The following is an 18382-nucleotide window of genomic DNA, read 5'->3' as shown; positions in this document are numbered from 1 at the left end:
AGCTGTTTCGGTGCCGTGATGTTTGCGGAGCCCAAACTGGGTATTATCCAGCAAGGCATGTTCTTCAATATACTCCGATAGTTGGTGATTCATATCCTTCTCTACTACCTTGCCAGGAATGGAAGACTGGCTATAGGTCGATAGTTTTTTAGGTCATCTTTTGCCAAATGAGGTTTTTTCAGGAGGGGTTTTAAGAGTGTATTTTTCAAGGTGGTGGGAAATATTGCTGATTTAAAAATAACGTTGCAGATTTTTGTAACCACTGGGATTAACAGATCCAAAACCGTTGGAAGGATTTTTGGGGGACATGGATCCAAGGCAGATCCGGATTTTATAGTATTGATAATATCCAGGATTTGTTTCTCTGTCACCTCTCTGAAATGAGTTAGAGTACATTCACTGGATATCGTACTAGTTGAATAAAAAATTTGGTTAGAGGGGGAGAGAGGAGGAGAGGGGAATGCCATATAGATGTTGTTGACCTTCGTATAGAAAAAATTGGCTGATTCATCACAAAAAGATTGGGAAGGAGGAGGCGTCAGATCTGAAAATTTTCCCCACTAGTCCCTTCACTACTCCATAAAGCTGTTTACTGGAATTTTTGGCCTTTTCTATTTGATTGCTAAAAAACAGTTTTTTAGCTGTGGTAATCATTTTTTTATAGGTGCCAAGCGTTTCCTTGTAGCAAAATTTATTTTCATGATCATAATTTTTTTGCCAAATTCTTTCAGCATTCCTACAAATCTGTTTTTGTCTCCTAAGATCTTCCGAAAACCAAGGTGCGGATGGAACTGTTCTATTCCTAGATATGGTTTTCAAGGGTACCAGAGCATTAACAGCCTCACCCAACCACTCGTCGTATTGATTCGTAGCTGTATTGGGGTCAGATGAAATCGTTGGGCGGGTGTTATTAAGCAATTGCACTCAATGCTACTCCACCGTACCCTATTCCACTCTACCACACTACACTCTATGCCGCTCCACTGTTCACCTCGCCACTGTACCCTTTTCCACACTACGCCGTTCCACTGTATGCTATTCCCCTTTACCCAACTACAGTCTACATGACTAAACTCTACGGTATTCAACCCTATTCCACACCACTCTACCCCACTCAACTGTATGCCACTCCACTGTACTCTATTCCAATACGCCACTCCACTCTATGGAATTCGAATTTACTCCACTCAACTCTATGGCACTCCAGTGTACAGCACCCTACTGTACGCCCTTCCACTCTAGGCTACTCCACTGTACGCTATTTTATTGAATGCTCTATACTATACGCAGTTTCATTGTACGCTACTCCACTCTACGCCACACCACTCCTCTCTACGCTACTCGACTCTAGATCACTCCACTCTATGCCATTTCACTCTATGCTACTGCACTCCATTGTATGCTGTTCCACTGTAAGCCACTCAACTCTATACCACTGCAGTCAATGCCACTCCACTGAATGTCTTTCTACTGTACTCCACTCTACACTACTCTTCTGGACGCTATCCCACTGTACAATACAAGAAATATACCCCTTCTAACCTTACAGTATATTGTTAGAAATCCATCTTCAAAATGATATATATGTGTACTTTGTCTCAAAATAAGAAAGTCTCAGTAAAAAATAGTGACAAAGGAGAGGGCATCGCGCTCATAGACACCGACCGTTAAGTGCAGAAGCTGAAATTAATGCTGAGCAACATGGAGCACCACATGAGTATCACCACTGACCCCACAAGCTGAGTGCCTTAGAATATACATTGAACCTCAAGCCCGTAATGAGGGATTCATATGTGCAAAAAAATACAAATCTCTTAATGCTGCCATGAGCAGTCAGGCTTATGTCAGATGCAATGTGTAAAGCTTTTGTACATACACACACAGTAGGTAACACAATGAGTCCACACCAGTTTAGACAAAGAGCCAATATTTATCTGAAAAAAATAAGACCAAAATAATAAAGATCCAACATACACAAGTAAAGGTATGATTTTTGCAAGAATAAACTCCAAATAATGTTCCTTGAAGTCAATGTCTCCAACTGGGGCTATGAAAGTGTTGTGACCATCAAATCCAACAGTTCAGCCCGACCTCAAGGGAATGCAGATCAGATATGGCATCAGAAAGACCCGCAAAGCAGTACCTTGGAAATGAAGAGGCCTCGTGGACCTTGCGATGTAGTAGAAGGTGAGGCATTGCTTGCATCGGGTCGAAAGTCAGTGCAGAAGTCGATGTGTGCTTCTAGTCACAAGCGTTGCAGATCGAACTCCGTGAAATCGAGGTCAGTAGCACTGGTGTCGTGGTCCATGCATTGTGCTCCTCAATAGCGGTGACCGCGGCTTAGGTACAGGCAGCGGTATCGGTAACGGTGTTGGGATTGCTTTTTTTGCTGTTCCAGCACAACCACACAGTACCAAAGTCCCAGGACTGGTTTTGTCGCCTCCTGTGAACTCAGGGCTCACAGCAGTAGGGTCCAAGTGCTGGCAACAAGATGCAGATGAAGGCTTTGATATCCCTGAGACTTCTAAAAGGAGGCAATCTCTACTTAAGCCCTTGGGGAAAAGGGATAGCAGGATACAGAAAGCAAAGTCCAATCCTTTCACTGCCCAAGACAGAAGCTCCAGCAGCAGGCCAACAAACAAATTAACACATCCAAGTGGCAGTCCCTCCTGACAGCAATCCAGCTCTTCTTCTTGGCAGAGTCCTCAGTCCAGAGGTGTTCCAAAGTAATGATGTCAGGGGTCCAATACCCCTTTCTGCCTTTGAAGTAGGCAAACTTCAAAGGAAAGTCTTTGTAGTGCACAAGATCCTGCCTTTCCCTGACCTGGCTTCAGACACACTACAGGGGGGTGGGGACAGGCACAGCCCTATTCAGGTGTCAGTGACAACTCCTTTCACCATTTTAGCTCTGGAAGGCCCATCCACCTGGTGATAGGCCACCAGGATATGCAGGGCACACCTCAGCCCCCTTTGTGTGACTGTTTGAGTGCATGAACAAGAGCCAAACTGTCAACCCAGACGTGGATTGTTCAGACAGGCATAGGCACAGAATAGTTAAACAAGAAAATGTCTGCTTTTAAAAGAGCATTTTCAAACACGCAATTTAAAAATCAAAGCCATCGTAAGATATATTTTTTAATTGTCAGTTAAGACATCCCAAACTCCGAGGGCCTGATTCTCAAAAGTAATCTGAGACAAAATCCTAACTTTACGACTTTTGGTATTCACAAAATGAATGAATGAATGAATGAAGTGGGATTTATACATGCGCAACTTAGCCAAATGGGCGTCAAAATGCATTTAGGAGTAGTAAAGTTAGGATTCCTAACTTTACTACTACTAAACTGAGACAAAATCCAAACTTTACGACTTTAGGTATTCACAAAAGGCATTTAGGAGTTGTGAAGTTAGGAATCCTAACTTTAATACTCCTAAATGCCTTTTGTGAATACCGAAAGTTATAAAGTTAGGATTTTGTCTCTGATTACTTTTGTGAACCGGGCCCCATATCTCTATCCGCTCCCAATTGGAAATTACACTAAAAAGATATTTAAGCAATCCCCATGTTACCCTATGGGAAAGATAGGCCTTGTGATATTTAAAAATAAAATTAGCAGTAAAACAATATTAGGACATGTAAAACACCCCAGTACACTGCACTCTACCCATGGGGCTGTCTTGGGCCTACCTTATGGGTAAATTATATTTATTTTAAGGGAAGGTTTGGGCCTCACAAGTGGATGCACTTGTCAAGTCGCCATCGCAGTTTAAAACTGCACACACAGGCACTGCAATGGCAGGTCTGAGACATGTGTGCACTGCGACTAGTGAGTGGCGCAAACAGTGCTGCAGGCCCGCTAGTAACATTTGATTTACAGACCGAGGGCACAGCTGGTGCACATTACTAGGGACTAATTAGTAAATGAAATATGCCAATCGTAAATAAACCAATCACCAATACAATTTACTCAGGGAACACTTGCACTTTAGCACTGATTAGCAGTAGTAAAGTGCCCTGAGTCCTAAAACCAGCAATAAGGAAGTAAAAAACAGGAGGCCAAAACGCAAAAGGTTGGCTAATAAACCTTCAATAACAAAAGAGAGAGTGAGGGAAGTTTACAAGTACTTATGTGAGGTGGGAACTCCTGGTCCCCGAGAATAATTACAAAAACAATAGAGGAGTATCCCCTCGAGGGCAGAGAAATAGTTCTCTGGGCATAGGCTTAAGTGCTCTAGTCAGCACAATATGCCCCAACCTGTTAGCGGATAATGCATATCCTTGTAGAAGACCCCTCACTCACCAACCTAGTTGGTGACATGCTTCATCATCGGGGTCCCACCCCATAGACGAGTGCCTATAGGGTGTGCTACGACACCTGACTACAGTGGAGCTGGTTAGTATTTTCTTTTATGTGTGCATAACGATCAATAAAGTGAGTTAAAAAGGGCCAAAACTACTCACTGCAAGTATTTATTCTTGAGTGCTTGAGCCCTTGTTAACAATGTGTGGCACCTATGCCTAATTAGGTAGGCTTTGGTGTCAAGAGTAGTTTTTAAAAATAGCCAAGTGTGCTATGTGAGATGTGATATTTACAATGCTATTGGTTAAAAAGGTCTACATGTTTCAACCATTGAATATATTCATTGGTTTTCGTCAGGACCGTGTTATTGAACTGGGTGGTCCACACACGCTAAGGTGCGTCCTGCCCTAGTCCAAGTTAGAGTACACAAATTGTGAACTCGTGAAAAATAGTGCGTTTTTCTTTTTGAGAAAAAACGCTTTGTTGCGGCACTACCACTTCATCGGCACCAGCGTTTCCAAGACGGCAAGAGTCCGTCTCTTGCAGCTTCTGATCATCAGGCGGAAAACCTACTTGGTTCCGGCTGGAGGTGCCTCTATTGTTTTTGTGGCTAATAAACCTGCCAGAAGAGCCAGGTGAAACACCCATCAAGGGCAATTTCAAATGCGGCCAATTCCTGCTCTCTGAGAGTGTCTTAGAAACGGACACCCACACCTATAAAGGATATACTATCAATTTGAGTACTATGACAAACTTCAAAAGACAGAATGTCATCTATATACTTATATGCCCTTGTGGCCAAGCGATATGTTGGGGAGATGGGCTGGAGATTTTATATCCATTTGACAGAATACAGATCTGCTTTCAAAACAAGAATTCTAACTGCTCCCATGGTAAAACACTTCCCAGAACAGGAACATCCACCAGAGAATATAAAATGGCTAATTATAGAAACAGTTGTTGGCAAGGGGGCACAGATTAATCTGATGGAAGTAATGGAAGCAAATTGCGAGACATGTTCTGGGTCTTTATGTTACAAACATGTACTTTAGGTCTTAATAGTGAAATCCTGTGGGAAAATGAAATTAGATATGGCTGAGGATGCCCTGGATGATTGTACTCTTACTATTCTTTTCTACTTGATAGCAATGGATACAGTAAGTATATTTTTTTTACTCCTTTTTTCACCTATTTGTTATATCCCAGGCAAGGCATCCGACATCCTGGTTCCCATTTTCAGTTGATAGCAATTGTTACAGTTAAGTTAGGGTTCCTATATTCCTGTACCCCCTGTTACTCCTCCGTCATATCCACTGCCAGACATCTGACTTTCACTCTGGTGCCCTTCTGGCCGTTAAGATAGCATTGCACAGACCTTTGAATACATGAGTGAACACCATGTTCAGATGGCCACTGGAATGTTGCCTTATCCTTTGGTTGGGTCCTGCTAGATTTTGTGACCATCTTAGTTCAGTTAGGAAGTCTTGTTGTGGGCAGCATATGGGTAGGCTCACATACACATTTCTTTTTTTTTGTATTTATTTATCATTTTCTTAATGAAGGTGCAGTACAACAACTCAGTACAAGAGAAAGCTCCATAGCATTACATCATGCAGGGCGGCAAATCACAGATTAACCGCATCCGTGCGGCGCGAATTCCCCGCCCATGCTGACTCCGCCTTGCGCGGGCGGAGTCATGACAGAACGGTTCCGTCATCAGCACAGCTCAACCGACTCTGATGATTGATGGTCCACCACAATGGCAAAGACCAAACTTTGCCATGCCAAACTACGTCTCCTCCCTAATGCAATATGCACACTGGAACAGATTCGGTGCCCTGGAAGAGGTCGATTGACAGGGATGGGACAATCAGTCCCCCAAGACTGAGAGGTTGAAGGTGGAAAATCTACCACTAACAGGAATGGAAAAAGGGATGGACAATGAAATAGCTGACGTGCCCGACAGAGGAGGATACACCAAAATTCCGAATACCAGCCTTGGAAGAGAAAAAGGGACAAACCCACCAAATATTCTTAGCGACACTCATTCCAACAATGCCACCCTAACAGAAACAAGCAAACAGGTTATGCCCCTACCAGATGAACCAAAAAGAACCACTAAAGAAATGACGCCAGCAAATCTACTAATAGCATCCTGGAACATTGCAGGACTAGCGGCCAAGTTCGAATCACAGGAATGGCTGAGCTACATCAAAAAATTCCAAATCATTTGCCTGCAGGAAACTTGGGCTCTTGAATTAAATGACTACAGCCTGGAAGGATACAAAAGCTTTTGTCTCCCAGCCAAAAAAGTAACTTCTGGGAGAGCAAGTGGGGGTCTGGCCATATATGTCAACCTAGACATTAAGGGCACCTGGAGTAACATCAAATGGGCATCACACAACCTACAAGTTCTAAGGTTCACCTCAGCAAGAATAACCCTCTTCTTAGTTAATTGGTACAACTCCCCAGCACTGATGGAGAGGGGAAAAGCCATTTTTGAATTAGAGGAATGCTTAAGAAACTTAAACCTTTTACACAAGACACCAAATGAACTGAGCGTAATACTAACGGGAGATTTTAACTGTCATTTATGCGACAAACTAAAACCTTTTAATAAAGACTGGTCAAGATGCACTTTAATGAAAGGCCCGCATTTTGCACATACAAAAGAGGGATGGGATTTGGAGAGATTAACGAAAAGGAACAACTTAACCCAAACGCTAGACCTTGTGGCATTGGGCGAACTAGGAGAACTGACACCAACGTTCAAAGGAAGAGGGTGCCACTCCTACATTGATTTTATTCTAGTCTCGCCCATCCTAAAAAGAAACATTACCAACACTAAAATAGAGGCCAGCAGTTTTAGTGATCATAACCCGGTCTTTATTGCAATCGAAGGTTTTGATTTTAACACATGCCCAAAGAAACCTGACACCGTGGAAAAAGCTGTGGATCAGGGAAGAAGAATTAAATGGGCAAAAATTGATGGGGTCAGTTTTTATAAAAAATTACTAATAGATGCTTCAGATGCAATTGACAAATGCTTAGACCCAAGTGTATGCGGGGACCGGGTGGTCAAGGCTTTCGAAGAAATCGCACAACACGTAAATAATTCACTAACGACCACGGGATCTAATAAAATGAACTCAAATCCCCGCTGGTTCGATGCGAACTGCACCAAGGCGCTTAAAGAACTGAAGGATAGCCTCCACTGTAAACCAAGGGATAAGATCAGGGTGACAAAGAGCAGAGCGGAGTATAAAAAGGCCCTGAAAATCCGCAAGCAAAACCTACAAAACCAGGCCTGGGAGGACTTAAGGGACGCCGCCGAAAGAAAAGACATTGTTAGCTTCTGGAAAGTGATTAATTCCCCTTGCATCCAGGACCAAGGGGCTCCAAAAATCACAAACATCATCTTACCGGAGCAATGGCAGACCCACTTCCAGAGCCTATATAACCACTCAAATCACCTAGCTCTGGAGGACACATCGAGGAAACATCAGCCGGCAAAGCTAGACTTCTCTTTGAAAGAAGTCAAAAGGGGAATAATTGGACTAAGTAAAAATAAGGCCCCGGGCCCGGACGGAATTCCACCAGACCTGTACCTGAGTCAACCTGGCATCCTCCAGCCAGGTAGCGACCACAGGAGCGGGACGACGGCCCCAGCGCATAGCTATCCTGCGCCTCGCTAGCACCAGGATCATAGCGACCAGCCGGCAGGAGGCATCGGGACAAGGCTTCACAAAACCAAGAAGACAAAGATAGGGGTCCGGACGTACGTCCGCACCGGTAATTTCAGAGATAATGGAACAGACCTCTACCCAGAACCCCTGCACCTTAGGACAGAACCAGGACAGATGAGCAAAGTCCGCGGCTTGCGCCGAGCAACGCCTGCAGGAATCCTCTGGGCAAAGCCCCAAACGGTGAAGATGCACCGGAGTGCGATAAAACTTGAAGTGAATCAAGCGAAGCCAATAGTTCGGGGAAAGTTTGGTAGTTTGGTTGTAACAATAAAGCCAATCGGCATCCGAAATCTCCACGCTGAGATCCGCGCTCCAAGCGCTGCGCGCCCAGGTAGAGGAGATGGGAGAAGCCACCAAAGTAAGGGCTTACAATCTGGTGACAAGTTTGCGTGGGGATGCCGAGGTGTACACATAATCCAATGCCGGGAAGGTTGGCGGAGGGTGTGGAAAAGTCGGGTGCAGTTTCTGACAGGTGGCACGCAGCTGATAGAAAAGGAGAGTGTCCATCAGAGGCTCCGTGAGGGAATAGAAGGAATCGTCCCAGTACAGATCCGCTACGGTCTTAAGGCCCCTTGACGCCGCATGTCGAGACATACTAGAGGACTGCAGGGGCAGAAAATCCGGGTGGTCAGCAATGGGTACGGCATTGGCGGACAGAAGAGAAAAACCTGCAAGGCAACGCAGATGTGACCATGCCCAGCGCAGCGTCTCCACAGTGTTCACCTCCGCCCGGGGCCGGACCGCAGGAGCAAATAGGGCCATGGCCAGGGGCCAGGGAGAGGCAACATCTGATTCCACTGCAACATGGGGCTGGTAAGGGGTGGGATGCAGCCAAAAATTAAGAAAGCTTGCTTGAGCACAAAGAGCGTGCATTTTAAAATCTGGCGTTCCCAGCCCTCCCGCCGACATAGGAAGTGTTAGAATGTCGTAAGCAATTCGGGGCTGCCGCCTGGCCCAGACCAACGACACCACCAGCGAGCAAAGTCAACGGAAGAAATAAGATGTGAGGGGGATAGGTATATTAGAAAATAGATGAAGGAATTTGGGGAGGACCACCATCTTGGCTATAGCAACACTACTCACCAGGGATAGCGGCAGTCAGCACCACTGAGGGATCCTAGACTCAAACCAATCCACAGCGTGGCCGAAATTAGTTCGCCAGAGCTCGTCCGGGTCCCTGCTCAACCAAATCCCCAAGTAGCGCTTGGGACCAGATGCCCACTCAAGGGGAAAATCAGGAGCGAACGGGTGTGCGGCATCGGACAAGGGAAAGAGCACAGACTTATTTCAGTTAATCTGCACGCCAGAGAGCCCACGAACCAGATAACTTCCCGCACCAGGGGGCTGAGGTTGTCCTGGGGGTGACGAACATAAAGAGTGACGTCATCCGCATACATAGATACCAAGAGGGAGCGGGATGAAAAACCAATACCCCTGTGGGTGTGGTGCTGCCACAACCGAGCGGCTAGGGGTTCCATAGCAATAGCGAAAAGCAGGGGCGATAGTGGACACCCCTGCCTGGTTCCACGGGATATGGCAATGGTGTCAGACACCAGTCTGTTTATACGAAGCCGGGCCGTGGGATTAGTGTATAGGAGTGGAATGTTCTGCAACAATGGGCACTAAAGCCCATTCGAGACAGGACATAGAATAGTAAGGGCCACTCCAGGGTGTCAAATGCCTTCGTGGCGTCTAGCAGTGCCGCTACGGCTGGGAGCTCAGGGTTAATTTGATGTAATACGGAGAAAATAGTTCGGAGATTGTGGGAGGTAGCCCTACCAGGGATGAAGCCAGATTGAGTGCAATGGTGGGCATTAATAGTAATAGGCGAGAGGCAATTAATTTAGCCAAGATCTTGTTATCCATATTAATAAGGGAGAGGGGCAGTAGGAGTCACACCGATCCGCAGGCCTATCAGGCTTGAGAAGGAGGGTCAGTGAGGCCTCGCAAAGGGACGGCGGGAGCGTGCCCGTTTCGAAGGATTCGTTGTACATGGCAGCTAGATGCGAAACCAGAAGGGCGGCAAACGTTTTATAAAAGGAGGCGGGCAGGCCGTCAAGGCCCGCTGCCTTGCCACTGGGGGGGCCATCGATTGCCACCAGTATCTTTTCCCTCAAAAAAGGCTTGCCGAGGAATTTCCAATGATAATCCGTCAGCCAGACCAGGGCAATAGACTCAAAATATTGCTCAAACTCCGCCGGGGGGGAGAACCGGCGGAGTAGAGACTGGAGTAGAATGCGACAAACCAGGCTCTAATCTCCCCCGAGGATGTGGTTTGATCTGGACCCCCGTCACTGAGGGCGGTGATGTTAGAAGCAGCCCGCGGAGGGCGCAGTAAATTAGCAAGGCTACGCCCCGGGCGATCCACCTCCCCGAAGTGGCGGGCTCGGCTCTCTCTGCCCAGAGAGGACAGCTCGCGGCCATTCAAAGTCCAAAAATTCGGTGTGTTTCTGTCGCAGGAGCGCCAACGCGTCCAGACTAGGATTTGTCAGCAGAGCAGCATCAAGATCACAAATCTCTCCCTCCAGCCTGGCACGCGCAGACCAAATAGACTGAAGAACGCCCGATTGCTTAGAAATGCACTCCCCCCGAATGTATGCTTTAAAGCTCTCCCAGAGGGTAGAGGCAGAGTCCACAGAACCTGCGTTAATCTCGAAATAGTGATGGACTGGATTTCATCGCAGAATACAGAATCCCTAAGGGCATTAGGAGAAAGACGCCAGGAGAAAGCCCGCCGCTGATAATAGGATTGAATGATAAGCCGGACCGGCGCATGGTGGGAAAGGGTACGGGCCATATGAGTGGCATCGACAGTCCAGGACAGGACGTCTGGTGAAGCGATCCAGAGGTCAATTCTTGATCAGCAGCCCTTCTCACCAGTCACGCAAGTCCCCTCCGGGCGAAGGTGACGCCAGATATCGAAAAGCGAATTGTCATTCAGGATAGAGGACAGAGCACTGGCCGTCCGCGGGTGGGACCGGTAGGCGCCCGAACGGTCCAGCGTCGCAGAGAAGGCTACTTTAAAATCCCCACCCCAGAGCACAGCAGCGGGACCGCAGGAGGAGATCAGATGCCATACGTGGTAGAAAAAGCCAGGGTCGTCAGAGTTTGGGCCATATACCGCGGCGATGGTCACCGGCTGTGCAAACAGGAGGCCGTGTAAAACCACGTATCTACCCTCCGGATCAATTAAGGCATTGGAGGTCTGCCTAGGGAGACCTCGACGCAGCAGAATTGAGACCCCCCTGGCATAGGAGGAATAGGTAGAGGAATGGGCTTCCCCCCAGTAGCGTGCATGGAGCCTGGAAACCGAGCTGGGAAGCAAGTGAGTTTCTTGTAATAAACAAATATCCACGCAGTGGCGCTGTAAATGGGCATGGGTCAGGCGGGCTTTGCAATAGTCATTTAGGCCACGGACATTCCAAGTCCAGCAAGTTAGATTAGCCATCTAAGGGGAAAAGAAAGGCAGCACAGCGCGGGGTACTTTGCAGGGAAACCAACCGTTTCCCACAACCAATCCCAGCAGGAAAGTCGGTGAACCCAATGGGGCAAGTATGACAGGCGGCAGCCAACGGGAGCCAAATACAACCCAAGGAAATCGAGCTCGAGCACCATGGAGCAAGAGGAGTGGTGGCACTAAAAACGTGCCATCGTGAAGCAGCTGACAAAGGAAGAGGGGCATGTGGCAGCAATAGAGGGCGACCGCCGGGACCAAAGTGAAGCACCTAGCGACAGAGTCAATAAGACAGAGTTTTAGACATAGCACAGTGCCTGTAAAGGAGTATACATCGCTAACCAGGTTCAAAAGAGCAGCCCATTTGTCGCAGAGCACAGGGATGCAGAAGCTCAGACATGGCGCAGCATTAGCGTGGGAGCGTGCAATGACACAGAGCATCAATAAAACGTCAATACAACAAAACCACCACTTCGAGTGGAGAACACAACCACCCACCCAACCCCCGCCGATAGCAGACCTAGGTCCGCAAACAGCAGAACAATCAAAGGACCCCCCCTGCGTCCCACCTCCCACCACCCACTCCAACCTCCCAATCAGGCTGAGAATACCCCCAACCGCCCCCCCCCCCCCCAAGGAACCCAAAACTTGGACAGGGGAACAAAGCCAAAGGAGTGGGAATCATCCCAGGTAGGGCATGGCAGGGCTCGGCGAACACCCCTGCGATAAGGCAGGGTGGCCAAGCTAAAAACTAACAGCAACCTCCTGAAAATAATAAAATACAAACAGTGCATCCTACCTACCCAGCAAACCTAAAGAAAGGCAATACTAACGTTCAACTGTGGAGAGGAGAGAAAGTGACGTAAAGGCAACCCCGGTGAGCGGCACAAAAGCACCAATATGCATTATACAATTCACAATAATGGAGGCACCCACAGACAGCAGAAGGGAAAATACACAAGGAGAAAACCTTGGCGGGCATGGGGGCCGTGGTTGATACCAAGTTACAAAGGAAACACAATTGCTTCCGGCTAGGCCAGTCAGTCATTGTCACTGGTGGCTTCATGTGAGGACCCAGTGGGGGAGTTTCTGGATTCTTTGTCCAGGCGTTTGGCAAAGGCGAGTGCCTTCCTCGGGTCAGGGAAGATCAGCGTCTTGGCACCCTGGTGGACCCTCAATTTCGCCGGATATGCCAGGGAGTAAGATACTGCATGTTTCTGGAGGAATCGCTTGACTGGCAGAAATTCTCTCCTCGCGACCTGCACAGACATGGTGTAGTAGGGATAGAATGAGAGGGTATTGCCTTGGTGTGTGATGGTGCCCCTGTTACTGGCGGCCTGGAGGATGGCATCTCGGTCACGAAACTTCAAAATTTTTGTCACAATGGGGTATGGAGGCATACCAGGACGGGGACGCGGGCCCAGGGAACGGTGCGCTCTCTAGACCACAAAGAAAGACTAAAGGACATCCACAAAGAGTTCCCTGAGGAGGTCCTCCATAAAGACCTCCATCTTGGAGATATTGGTGGACTCTGGAAGGCCCGTAAGGCGGAGGGTACTCCAACGGGAGCGCACCTCCAAGTCTTCGTTCTTCTTGCGGATGACAGCTAGGATTTTGTCCATCTGGAGCAGCTTCTGTCTATCCTGAGTGGCTGCGTCCTCAGCATCAGAGATCCTAGTTTCGACATGAAGGAGCCTGTTGTCATGGGAGTCCACCCGGGCCTTCACCGAGTCGAGGCGAGCCGAGAGCTGCTCCAGTTGAGAGGCGATCCCGTTGACGGCCGACTTCACCTCCAGCATTATAGCCTTAGGATCATCATCGCGGCCAGGGAGAGCTTCCAGAGCCCCAGCGGAGTCCGCCACTTCCGAGCCCGCGCCATCCTGGTGGGAAGACCTGCGGAGTTCAGAGGCTATCTTGGGCTGCTTGTGGTCCGACTTTCCCGTGGCTGAGCAGCTCGTCGCTGGACCGACTAGTGAAGAGGGGATGATCAGGCCCAAGGATTGAAAGAGGATTGCAGGAGGATCCCACCTGAGAGCCAGGCGTACGGGAGACGAGCACACCAGCAGAACGTTGACCCTCGTCACGTGGTGCGACCGAGCAGGTAAGTAGGAGATGTGCCAGGCCAGTAATGCCGTCCACGCACGGCCAGCCGCACCACCGGGCCACTCCCCCGCGCCGTGGCCACGGACCGGGGTATGAGATGAGAAGTAAGGGCCCAATGGCTATCCGCTTGGGGGCGAGTCAGCAGGCCAGGTCAATGACCCCACCGACCACAGGATGCCCAGAACCCAGGACACCGGCCCCCAGGACCCGGCATGACCCCGGCATGACCCCGGCAGGGAAGCAGCAGCAGGCGCGCCAACCGGCGAAGGCGGCAGGGGCAAGCAGTTACAGGTGGCTCCACACCCAGCTTCACGGAAGAGGCACCTGAAGGAGAAGAGAGGTCCCAAAGCAGAAGAGGCCAGCCACGAATGAAAGGACTCCAGGCGAGAGTACGGAGCAGTGATGGCCGGTGAAGCACCAAAGCAGGGGGTCAAGGCAGGGGCGGCAGGCCGCGACAGACACCAGCGGCAGGCACCAGCCGCTCACAGGGCAGGCAGTAGCAGGAGGCCGGGAACTCGAGCACCAGGCCCGGGCAACAGCCAGCAGCAGGAAGTAAACAATCGTCCCCAGAGGCGGGCAGCAGGATGGAGAGAGACGTTGGTGGAAGCCGTCCAGCACTTCACAGCACCACCAGTGTGGGGCCACGCCAAACCTTCAGATCTCTCCGAAAAAGGGCCGGGGCTCTAGGAGGGAGAAGCGTCCCAACAGCAGGGGGGCACGGCGCCTCCGCATCCGGAACTGCACCGGAGGCCTCCACCGCCAGATGGATGCGGCGACGGGCACCCCGGTCCGGCCCGACAGCGGCCCAAAGGGTGCAGGAGCCCGTGGACGAGAGGCACAACCAGAGGGGACCGGCCAGAGCCCCCATGCCACCACCCCAACCTCGGCAGGCTAGCGCTCCAGGCAGGACCCGGCCCCAAATTAAGGCCGCAGCCGAGGCGGGCGCTAGGCCCCAACCAGGCCCCTCAAGCACGGGTCAGGCGGCCGGGAGCCCTCAGCCCACCCCCAGCAGACCCCCCCCCCCCCCCCCCCCCCCTCCTCAGGGCACCACTCACCGAAGGGGGGCTTGGGGGGGGGCAGCCGACCGCAGGGAGGTCCCCACCCCCGGGCTGATTGGGAGGGGCCAGTGGGGGGGGGGTTGCGCCAGAGCGCCAGCCTTGGGCTGGTTTTGGGCTGGTTTTGGGCTCCCTCGGTTCCTACTGAGGGAGCCCAGCTATATAACCCCTTGGCCCCGCCTCCCGGCCACCATTTTAGGTTGAATGACCTGGTGGCCGGGAGTTCATAGTGAATTGAAAAGTTTCCCCCCCTCCCCCCCTTTTTTCTCGGTTAGCTCTTTCTAATTCCTTTCGGGGCTTTTATTTTATTTATTTATTTATTTGCGTTATTTATTTATTTATTTCATAATTTTAGGGTCTTTTGTCGGAACAGGTGGATATGGGGTAATTCACAATGTGGTTCATTGTCGCTTGGAACAGGTGCCGTGCGGAAGTTGGGCGTTCTTGGTCAGCTGGGACATGAAGGTTGTTGGGTTTGGATAAAGTTGGGCTATGGCTGTAAAGTTTAAATAGTTGTTTCGTGGGGTGGTTACAAGGTTTTGAGCGATGTACATTGTTGGTGGGTAAAGTTTGCAATGTGATGTTTGGCGGTGGGTTGGGATGATATGTAAATGATTATCAGGTTTTGGTATTGTTTGAATTGTAATTATGTTGTGCTGGGTGGGGGCGGGGTTTGTGACGTGTTAGGGGCGGGCCTGACGTTTGGGGTTGTAAGGTAACATCTTATTTAGCGAGGACTAGTTTTGTTAGGCGGTTGCCAGGTTTTTATTGTTGTAAATATGCACCTGTTTCAATAAAAGCGGCCTTTTGCACACTCTCAATTTGGTCTGGTGTCTGCTCACCCCCCCTCACCCCTCCCTCCCAAAGGCTCCGCAGCGGACGCCTCCCGAGCACCAAGGACAGCGGCGGGTGCCGCAACAGGAGCTCAGGATGCAACGAGGCGCGGGCTCAGCACCAGCCAAAAGGCCCGATCTTCGCTCCAGCAGCTCCAAAATCCACCGAAAAAGGTAACAGGCTGAACTTCTCTCTCCCCCAATCGAGCTGGGAATGGCGAAGGGCTGCAGATTGTGGCGGATAAAGTGCTTGGCCGGCAGAGCCCACTCGGAGTGCGGCAATCTTGCAGCCGGCCAAGCCACGCCCCGGCTCACATACACATTTTAAGCCATGGATTATGCTTACATGAGCTGTTTAATTATCAGGAAGTGGTTTAATGTGTATGTTGAGTTTCCATTGTGATAGGATGCCCACCATTTTTATGTTTTAACATTCGGTTTGGGCCCCCTCACAACCTGCAACCCTCTAGCAACCAGGTTCACACAATGTGACTCTGTGACCAGTATTTAGCCATGAATACATCCAAGACCATGCTAAGATGGCTGATGCGTTATAGCCCTGATAAGGGGCACCTTCTCTGGAAATCTGCTTTCCAGTACTTTAGGAGCAGGTTAAATGACCTTCTCTCTGCATGCAGTTGTATTGATGGGATTAGGGAGCACATGGATTCGGATGCAAGAAGGTAAAAGAAGCCGCTACTTGAATATGTTTGTCAGCTGCTGAATGAGATGGAGATATGAGAGTCCATTAGCAATTGTTTACATCGTCGGATCTACTGGGACATGCTTACTGTATGATTTAATTTTATTAAACTGGAGGCTCATATTATGCTTTCTTTATTGCTTTAATATACACAGCAGCCAAAAGAAAAAACGTTATCACCCAGAAAACCCTGGGAAAGAGCTACTACATTACATAACAATAGTGTAGCCAATAAGACGTAGAGTATATCAATAATTTTCTTGACTGAAAGAAACAAATAAGGAAAGAAATGTGATGCACGTCAGAGTGCCTTTTTAAAAAACGTTTCTATCAAGATTGGTCCTCCCACCCAAGAGGTTGCTTTTTTGAGACTCCTTTCCTTCCCCCTTAATGTTACTAGCTTACAAGACAATGATTTTTGATGATGATGGCAACTTGGATTATGACAGGGCTACTTTTAATCTCATTGATGACCTCTCTGATAATGGGCCTCTGGAGAAAAGACATAGCATTTCTCCTTGAGATGGTATGTCCCACCCAGTGTCCAATGATCTTGTAGATCCTTTAGGGAAACCTAAGTTTCACCCTGTTTTAATCCATCACTCAAATGCCACAGAGTGGTTCCCTTCTGACCATGTGTCGGAATATGTTTCTTTTTTTTAAGACATTCCTTGGATATGTCCTCCATAACTAAATTAAAGTCAGAATGACTTTGTCCCTCCCTTCCCAATAAATTGGCTGATACTCCTATTATTGAACCAAATATGTTATTTATTTTTACTAAATTTGGTAAAGACCATAAGAAAGGAGCCGATAGAGCCAGGTCTAATTGCCAGGACAGGATTTTGGATCTAGTGGGCCCATTGACCAGGATTCTGGATTTAGCCTCGGAGGAACAGATGGAAGGGGGACAGGTACTTGCCTGATAACAAAAATGGTATACACCCGTTACAACGCATCTTTTACTCCGCACTACCATTACAACGCGACTTTTACAACGCATACCATTACAACGCATTGCGCTGGGGGGCGCTCTAGGATAGGGAATAAGTATAATTTACTATCCAACACCTTCCCTAGGGTCCACGGGGACTGGAGTTAGAATAGTAAATTATACTTACCACTATCCAGCACCTCAAAGCGCTATGCGTTGTAATGGTATGCGTTGTAATGGTCGCGTTGTAATGGTAGGTAGTTGTAACGGTATGCGTTGTAACATGGTACATCCAACAAAAATACCTACTTAGCAGCACTTAGAAATTACAGAAAAACTATCCTAGCCACAAAAGCTGCATATTTCTCCTCAAAAATTGTCACCTCCTCAAATCGGTCAAAAGAAGTCTTCTCAATAGGTAATGAACTATCTAACCCCGACAGAGTGACACGAAAACCCACATTCTCTAAACCACTTCTTCTTCGACAAAATCAAAGCCATTAAAGTTAGTATACCTATATGTTCGAGCCCTACATGTACAACAATACCTAAGAATTCCTGCACTCTGGAACAGGTTCCAGTAATAAGTAGAGAAATATTCTTGGACTTTTTGATAAAAGTAAAATCTGGCTCGCCTAGGGATTGCTGCCCCCTTGGATCCTAAGTGAAGCCTTTACTGCTCTCCCTGCTCCAGCTATGTCCCTTCTAAACGAGTCACTGTCCCAAGGTTCTGTACCTGACACCTTCAAGGAGGCTAATGTCATTCCCCTCCCGAAGAAGCCTGGGACGGACCCTCAAATTCTAACCAACTACTACCGCCCTATTTCATTGTTACCTTACCTGGCCAAATTACTCGAAGCCCATGTGGCTGAAGTCTATCATCCTTTTTGGAACGGTCCGATTATCTGGACCCGCATCCAGCAGGGGTCCGTCTAGTCCATTTCACAGAGTCAGTTATACTGACAGTATTGGACACCCTTTGATAGAAGGCTGATAGGGGCTCTCCGCAGGCCCTGGTGCTACTGGACCTTTCCACTGCATTTGACACGGTCGACCACAATATCCTGGTCGACCGTGTCAAGGAAACAGGAATTCAAGGCTCAGCCCTTGAATAAATCCGCTCTTTTCTAGGGAATCGATTTCAGGTGGTCCGCCTAGGCCAGTTCCCAACCCCAAAGATGAGAACTACATAAGGTGTTCCACAGGGCTCCCCACTTGTTCACCTTATACCTTCTCCCTGATTCACACCCTGA

Source organism: Lissotriton vulgaris, chromosome 1_2, assembly GCF_964263255.1.
Source record: "Lissotriton vulgaris chromosome 1_2, aLisVul1.2, whole genome shotgun sequence".
Classification (NCBI taxonomy): Eukaryota; Metazoa; Chordata; class Amphibia; order Caudata; family Salamandridae; genus Lissotriton; species Lissotriton vulgaris.
The sequence above is the reverse complement of the archived record's forward strand: the minus strand, read 5'-3'. Positions refer to the sequence as shown.